Raw genomic sequence first — 9,303 nt, 5'->3', positions numbered from 1 at the left:
ATTTGTATAACGGCTGTTCTGATGGATGGAGTGTGGCATGTAAATGGCAGGTCAGAATAGATTATGTCGAATTAAAAAGCATTTTCATTCCGGTGGGTCATTTGGTTTCATTCTAATCACAGCTGGACAAAGACCTCATTGGTTCACTGTGACATGTTTTGCAATTTCATTTGTCAGATGTGACAAGACTATCGGTAAATGTGTTGGCAGCATGAAGCTGGTCAGTAAAAATCCATAAATTAATCGCATCACAATTAAAGCTGCAGTGTTCAAGGCATCGGTAAATTTTATTTTTTTTGTTAAATCCAGTGTGCAGTCCGGAATTTACGGTAATTACTTACTGTATAAAATGTGAAAACTCCATTGATATTATTCCTGCTTGACGATTGCAACTTTCTATTCAACCTTTGTGTATTTTTGTGAGGCGGGAGAAAAGGAAACGTGAGACTGTTGTGTTCATGCGCTGAAAGAGAGCATTAAATCGGATCACAGGGTGACGATTGGCATGACCATTAGTCATGAACGTGTGGCATCTCACTGGATCCTACTTTCAAGTGGACTGCGTCACAATCTCTCTCTCTCTCTCACACACACACGAACAGAGGTCCAAGTCACCCAAGCTGCCTTCACCTCACCAAATATAGTTGTGCCCTATTAGGCTGCCTCAGTAAGCTAAAAATAACTCTACTCCATGCTTTCACACTGCCCCCCCCCCACTCTCCATCTCTCTCACACGTAAAGATGTACACACGCACACACACACACACAAACACACACACACAAGCAGAAGTCTGTTGACACTCTGTCAATTTTAGCACCTCTCACTCTCTCCTGAACCAACGCCCCTTCCAGGTATGAGAGTAGGAGTTAAAAGGTTCAAATCAGTTTGGCACCACATTTGGCAAAAGGAGTGCACCTGCCCTGAAACATCCTGGAAGCATCTGCGCTTTGCTCATGTGCATCTTGTGGCGGGATTGGACACACTAGTGGCTATGGTCTACTCCGTTACGCACTGAGGACACGGCATCTCGAGGAACATTTTCTCTATTAGGGCATTTGAATTATTCATTTGACTAGCTTGAACAGTCAGATCATTGTCATTTATTGTAGTCTTATTTAAGGGACGAATTATAGATTTCACTGACTTTTTCTGAGCGCTTAATGTTTGTCTTTGGATGTGATGGTAAAGGTATCAAGCATCTTTAAAGATATCTTTACCAGCAGCAAGTCAGATTTGTTTACGGATTTTTGGGGAATCTATAGGCTGCCCTTTACCACCCATTCCATTCACAACTTTTATGGACAGAATTTCAGAGACGTGTTGAAGTGTATTGAAAAATAGTACAGCGAAGTTGTAAAAAGATTGATAATTGACTCTGGATGAAGGATGTAAGGCTCAACAGTCTGTTCTTCTATCTTCATTTATTATTTGTATTTCTTGTTTTGTGGGTGGTGCGCCGCAGCAGCTGGCTTTAGGAAGACATCAAGAAAATGGTGCAGCAGCCACATGTGGATAGGCTGGGTTGTACTGTGCCGGGCGTCTTAGAAAATCAGCCACTAAAATAAAAAATAAAAATGTGATCACAATTTTTCCCATCAATATCATCAGCAATTTCGTTTCAGTGTGAGCTACTGTGAGCTAAATGCGCCGCAGTGTCAAAGCAGCTTTATTAACAGAGCAGATTTAACACAAGGTTACTCAATGTACGTGACATGACTGAAAGCACATTTGCAGTAAGTAAATTCAAAGCGATTTAACGGGCACATCTGGAGGAAGTGTGAGCAGAGCTGCTGCTTGTGTTGAAACGATCATGTTTATGGACTCATATAGTACTGTTACGAGTAGCCGTGAGGTGGGAAAAAACTGGGTGTGAGAGTTTCAGACCACCGTGCAGCCATACATCTCTCTCGCTGTTGATTGGCTGTTATCCCTTCTCACCAGTAATCAATCAGACGGTGCTGTGGGCGGGCCAATGCTGGAAAGGAGTAACAGCAGACAGAGAGTTGCACTGTGCCCAAATAATTCCGTTTTTAAATGATTGCTTATCACCCGTCAGATGAGAAAAAAAAAAGGCCGACCCCGATACGTGCCAAAATACCGATTAGCGTCCGCAATTATCGGCTCGGTTACAAATGCTGCAAGACAGGGATGTGGCACATCTGCAACACCCAACGTGGTTAGCTTATTTTCACCCTTGTAAGATGGTTAAAAGATTACGGTATCAACGTTTGACCCCGTAATTGATGATTTATATTTTCATTATTTTTTTCATGAGAACATTGTGCCAGCAAATTATCATCCATCCATCCTTCGATCCGCTCTATCCTCACAAGGGTCGCGGGGGTGTTGGAGCCTATCCCAGCCGTCTTCAGGCAATACATGAGGGGATACCATGAACCGGTTGCCAGCCAATCGCAGGGCAGACACAGGCCATCTACGCTCACACTCACACCGAGGGACAATTTAGCGTGTTCCATTAACCTGCCATGCATGTTTTTGGAATGTGGGAAGAAATCGGAGTACCCGGAGAACACCCACGCAGGCCTGAGGAGAATATGCAAACACAGGCAGGCCGGAGCCAGAATCGAACCTTGCACCTCTCCATTGTGAGGTCGACGCGCTAACCACTGGCCCACCGGGCCGCCAGCAAATTACAAAAACACACCAAAAAAAAATCATTAGTCCACAAAATAGTTACAACAACACAAAGGACAGCATAAAGTTGGATTTTGAAAATTTCAAAGCAAAGTTAACTCTGAGTGATGGGCGACCAATCCAGAGTCTACGCAGCCCCTATCCCAAAATCAGCACACCCACAACTCTGAAAAGGATAATTCACATAAAATGAATGAATAAATATTCCAAGCTCTCAACCTCAATGACCTCACATCAGTGACAAAACTGAAAGAGGGGAGGGTGCGCAGAATGCGAGCAGTAAAATCCATCCTCTGTACGATGTTGGATAAACATGTTGTGGAAGTGGAGCTGGTGTCCTTTACATGAATGTGACTTAGAGGTTAATGGCTCCTCATGCTGACATTGTCTTTGCGCGTCCACAGGAAACACTCTATGACCGTAACATCCTGTGTGAGTGGAAGTTGAAGAGGAAATTACTCGTGTAGTTTTCCAGTGTTTTTTTTTCTTTCAGCAAAAAAAAATCCCCTACAAGTTGTTGACTTAGTCGGAAGGAAGCCATGTTGACGTTTGTGTGTACGTGTGCGTGTGTGCATTTGTTTGAGAATGAACATCTGTGCGTGTGTGTGTGTGCGTGTGTGTGTGTGTGTGTGTGTGTGTGAATGCTCACCTGTTCATTAGTGAACATGGATGTGTACGCACATTACCTTGTTTTGTTTCTAATTTGGTGTGTGAGTGCATAGTCCGGGAGGAAATCCAAGCTGAGAACTATGGCAAAAACAATTCCTGTTTCCGAGTGTTCCAATTTAGCGTTCCAATATCTATTATGTAAGTACGGGGAAGATTGGAAACGCAATCGAGTGCCTTGCACTGGCAGTGTCGTTCGAACCTGCTGCTCCCTTTCATGGATATGTCGGAATCAGCGGTGGTTCGTCAATAGAAGGTGCCAGGCGGGTGGGCAGCGTTCCGCCAAATTGAGTTTTTTGAAAGAGAGAAAAATGTAATAATTACAATGAAGTTAGATATTACCATTCAAAGTACTTGAAAATAGATGCATATCTATTTTTGAATGAGAAGTATAAATAAATACATCTACACCTGGGAAGACTTTGATGCTGTCAAAAGCCTGGCGACTTATACTCAGGGTACTTTGTGTCTGGATTGTGAAGGAACAAAGTTATGGTGCTTTTGGTTGACGCAGTATGTCAATCACTACTTTAATGGTGTAAAACGTCATCTGTTAAATCGCTTTTGTCCGGATAAAGTAGCTTTGCTATACGTCGGAGTCTTTCAAGCTCGCTTTAGCTTGCTAGCTCTTTACAAACAGACGTGCTTGTTGATGACTCGTCGTCAAACGGGAGACAACGAACATCTTTTTAAATTTCATCATCACAAATTATTCTTTTTTTCACCCTGGTTTAGAATCAATGCCAGTATCACCAAATAAGAGATCTCAAGTAGACCGATGAGACCAACTAGAAACAGCAAAGGTGTTATGAACCCATAAAGGACTCTTAGCGACGACTTTACCGCTCAACTTCAATGTGACTCGACTCGACTCGTGTACAAATGTGACGTCACACAGTAAGGGTCTATCGGAGAGTTTCAGCCAGGCTTTGACAGCGTATCGACTTACGTAAACATATTTGGTGAGGAGAACGTGGAGGCCGGGTTGCATGGATAAGAACAGGCATGGTCAATTGATGGACTCAATCATAGGTTTCTCGACAAAATTACAGCCATACTGGACAAAATACAATAAAACTCATTACTCTTGTTGGCAAGGATCTTTTTCTTCAGCTGCCGTAAGAAAGGCGTTGGCCGGGCATTAGATGGAAGAAGGATTAGGGCCAATGGCTTAGTCAGGGAGGGGTAATGATTTTTCTAGTGTGGGTTGAATTTGCAGTTGGACTTACTTTGTGTTTACTTTTGATATAAAAAAGAAAATTTGAAATTCCTCTTTTTTATTAATGTCATATCATAATTTAGTTAAAACTCATCTCAGGTCTTTATACAGCACAAGCGCCTCAGCGTTAAGAAAGTGGTATACATAATATATATATATATATATATATATATATATATATATATATACACAGTATATATATCACTTGATGTGCTACATTTGCAATACTAAATTACAGATTGATGATAGATTTGGTCAGTGCATGGATGGATGGATGGAGGGATGGGTTAGTTGATAGATAATGATACAGATATTAGTTGATAGTGAACAACATCCACATTGTAAGCCATGGATGTTGCAGCTACGATATCTTTCCGAGCAGCTTAGTGAAACCTCACGCCGCTTTTGTACAATGAGCCGACGGGAGGCTACATATACCATTAATGCAGCTTAAATGGGGGACAAGGAAACACTCTTTGAAAGCATAGCTGCAAAGACAGGAAACATTTTATGAATAATTTGTTGCCCTCAAGGGGCTCACGCATGGGGGGAGGGGGGCGTCATTGCATTGTGGAACACAATATCGGAAAGCGGCCGAAGGCAATGCTGTCGTAGAACGAGCATTGCGTGAGGAAAGTTCAAGAACAATCAACTCCTGATCCTGTGGAACTGGAATAAAAATTCTATATATGGAGCCTGCACACAAAATGTATGTAATCAGCGTTCTTTGTTATAGTTGTGAAAAAAAAAAGAATTTGCCTCACGGTTTCTTCTGTTTCTACGACATTTGTTAGTGAAAGCACTGTGTAAATTTGTGTCCATGTGCAGCATCGTTGCAATTGTTCCACGTTGTTTGTCTGAGAGAGAGAGAGAGAGAGGGAGAGAGGGAGAGAGGGCCACTTTGCAAAGAGCACGCACACACACACACACACACACACACACACACACACATACGTGTTTTGGTGCATTTTCAGGACGTCCGTTTGTTCACCCGACATATGGGTACATGCCTTTCCCGTGGTCCTACAGGCTCCAAAAAAATATGGTAACCATGAAAAAAAATCAGGAAGACACCCATCTATTCAGATTTTGGCTAGGACGTAATTTTTTTTTGATTTATGACAAAACTACTACATATGAGGACATTGACTGGTTTTTGTGTATTATGGAGACAGTCACCTCAAACACACTGCCATTTCATGTTTTTGTGAATTTTGAGCCCCCTAGATACACATCATTTTCAAGTATATATGACTTATGAAGACCAGCTAAGAGTAAAGTGTGTAATTTTTAGATTGACTCCTGTTACATACCAACAGTATATGTTAGGCACATGTGTCCAATTGTCATGCTCGGGCACGGGGAGAACTCTACAAAGGAAGGAAGCCCAGATTCAAACTATCAATTGCTGAACTATGAGGCGAATGTGCCAAACAGTCGTTGATATTCATGGTAATAATACAAGACAGTAAAACTAAGCTGTGAAGAAGAAGAGACAGTTAAATATGTGGTCAGTCCACTTTCTTATTTTTTAATTGCTGACAAATATGAAATTATGAACACAGAAAACATGCCACCTCCTCTCCATGACACAAGGCAGTGCAATAGATGAGGGTTGTTTGAACTGAAGAAGATTATGTCAAAATGTGAATACTGTGATGAAGAATTTTTAATAAATGTGGCCATATATTGTGCCATGTGTGTAGCAACTTCTTCTTTAGCTACCTGTTAGACAAAAGCAACTTTTCAAAAAGTATTGAAATTCTTGAAATAGGATGAATTCAAATGTTTTAGGGTTTTTCTGAAATATCACCTCAAACCTAATAAGCCTATCTTTTGTGAGAAGTTTGTATATTGTACGTACGTTTATATACAGCAGGGGTGTCCAAAGTCGGTCCTCGAGGGCCGCTGTCTTTTTGTTTTCCAGCTCTCCCAGGATGTTCTAATGCTGCATCAGAGCTGACTGTTGAACTGATCATCTGAATCAGGTGTGATGCAGCTGCGAGAGCTGGAAAACAGGCACGACAGTTGCCCTCCCGGCCCAGATCGGGACATGCCTGATATACAGTATACCTTACATGTTCGTACATCTCCAAGGATTTTCCAATTTGCTCTTGAAGCTCATGAAACAATAAATGTGAAACAGTATTCAACAACAAATATGAAATCCGTAATTGACCATCCCACCCTAAATGCACCATTGCTATTGCTATAGTTAACTTGAACTGAAATGTACCCAGGCGTGCTCGCATTTCAATGGACTATCTATTCATTTCCCTTTTTAATGCAGTTATCCTGTTGTGGATGTAGTTTTTGATGGACACCCAGTCTCTGTCTTTCAGAGCTACTAGCTCTGCGTGGAGACAGGACTCACAGCTCGTTTTACCTGGAACGTTATGGCTTGTTATGAAATCAAACATATGTCTCTCAACAGCCTTCACTTCATCATCTGTCCACGTACGTCTCTTATTCCCACCTGTAAAAGAAGGCATTATTTATTAAAAATGGCATTGCAAATGTTAAAAATGCAAAATAAGATATTCCAGGAAATAATGAGAATTTTGAAAAAAATGCTCTTTAACCTTGCTTTTCATTGGAGCACTTTGACTTTTTGTTCATCAAAAGTACTTCAGCTTCAATTAAGATATGTTAATTTTTGCCATTTTTGTTTAACTTTAACTGGTGTTTTTGTTGTCCCGTGTGATTGAGAAGGAAGTGTCGTCCACGTTCTCTAACTGGGTTGGAGCAGAAATGTTTTCCAGGGTTGCGACAAAACTGTCGTCAGTGTTGTCAAAGGTGGTTGAAGCAGAAGTGCCTTCCATGTTGTCCGATGTAGATGGCGCATATGCATGGCTTGGGTTCCCAGAAGTGTCAGAGCTTGAGCCTTTGAAAAATTATACAAAAATAGTTGAATGTGGCTTTTCACCATTGCTTTCTTATATGTGCCAAATCGTCTCCTAATTTCTCAATTTTCTTTCGGCTGTCGAGGCCTAATGTGTTTTCAACCTGCACATTTTGCATCTTTCAACACCATTTTCAAATACTGTAGTAAATTGTTTCTAATTCATACATAGTTGTGCATAAAGACTGAGATTATCAGGCACCAATTTACTCTGTCTTATGTCATAACTTGAGGACATTACCATTTTCTGTGTAAGTGAGAATCGCTTTTTCTTGATTAAGGTCAGCATTGGTTTCTTTGCTCAAATCGTCATCGCTCGTGGTTACTTCATCTGGTTGGGTTAAAAAAAAAACAGACAGGACAAAATGCTTTTGTTTCAGGGTAAACGCAGAATGTTAGATGTTTTAAAAATGATATTTAAACAACATCAAAATATTCAGCATTCTTCGTTCTGACCAGTTAATAAATGAAGAAACATTATTTCTCATTGAACATTGCTCACAGGAGAGTTTGGGAATAACGTACCACACTATAGAAAGTTTAACTCTGTTCAGCTCTGTGGAACAGCAATATGGGGACATTCAGACACAGCCTCTCCAGAGTTAGGTTAAGACAAAAGTCATGTCACCTGAAACACACTCAGGTTTTTCAGGTCTAAAGAAATATGAGGACATGACGACTGAAATCATGGAGAGTCCATGTTTCTGATTTATAACTTCTCCTGTGTTTGTCAAAGAAAGCTGTAAACTCAAAACTGGTATATATTGATAAAACGCAATGTTTTATCATGAAACGATTTGATAAATAAAACCTGTTGTAAGGATGAAATGAATCTTCCACTCCTTTCTTGATCTTCAGAAGGTTTCATCAGGATCCGAATACCTGGTGTCTGCAACATAGCAACAGTGCAGTGTCAGAAATATTCAAATTTATTCATCCTAATTAGTTAATAAATGAATAAACATTGTTTTTCATTGAACATCGCTCACAGGAGAGTTTGGGATTAATATACCACACTATAGAAAGTTAAAACTGTTCAGCTCTGTGTAACAGCAATATGGGGACATTCGAACACAGGCTCTACAGAGTTAGGTTAAGACAAAAGTCATGTCACCTGAAACACACTCAGGTTTTTCAGGTCTAAAGAAATATGAGGACATGACGACTGAAATCATGGCGAGTCCATGTTTCTGATTTATAACTTCTCCTGCGTTTGTCAAAGAAAGCTGTAAACTCAAAACTGGTATATAATGATAAGACGTAGTAACCTGTTGTAAGGATGAAGTGGATCTCTCATTCCATTCTTGGTCTCCAGAAGGTTCAGTCAGGTACCCGTCACTTGGTGTCTGCAACATAACAACATTACGGTGTCAAAATATTCAGCATTCTTCATTCTGACCAGTTAAGAGATGAATAAACATTATTTCTCATTGAACATCGCTCACAGGAGGGTTTGGGATTAATATACCACACTGTAGAAAGTTAACACCGTTCAGTTCTGTGGAACAGCAATATGGGGACATTCGAACACAGGCTCTCCAGAGTTAGGTTAAGACAAAAGTCATGTCACCTGAAACACACTCAGGTTTTTCAGGTCTAAAGAAATATGAGGACATGACGACTGAAATCATGCAGAGGCCATGTTTCTGATTTATAACTTCTCCTGCGTTTGTCAAAGAAAGCTGTAAACTCAAAACTCGTATATAATGATAAAACGTAGTAACCTGTTGTAAGGATGAAGTGGATCTCTCACTCCCTTCTTGGTCTCCAGAAGGTTCAGTTAGATCCCGTCACTTGGTATCTGCAACATAACAACATTACGGTGTCAAAATATTCAGCATTCTTCATTCTGACCAGTTA

This window comes from Hippocampus guttulatus, chromosome 1 (genome assembly GCF_054856545.1).
Source record: "Hippocampus guttulatus isolate MCC_2025c chromosome 1, RoL_Hgut_1.0, whole genome shotgun sequence".
Lineage (NCBI taxonomy): Eukaryota > Metazoa > Chordata > Actinopteri > Syngnathiformes > Syngnathidae > Hippocampus > Hippocampus guttulatus.
The sequence above is the reverse complement of the archived record's forward strand: the minus strand, read 5'-3'. Positions refer to the sequence as shown.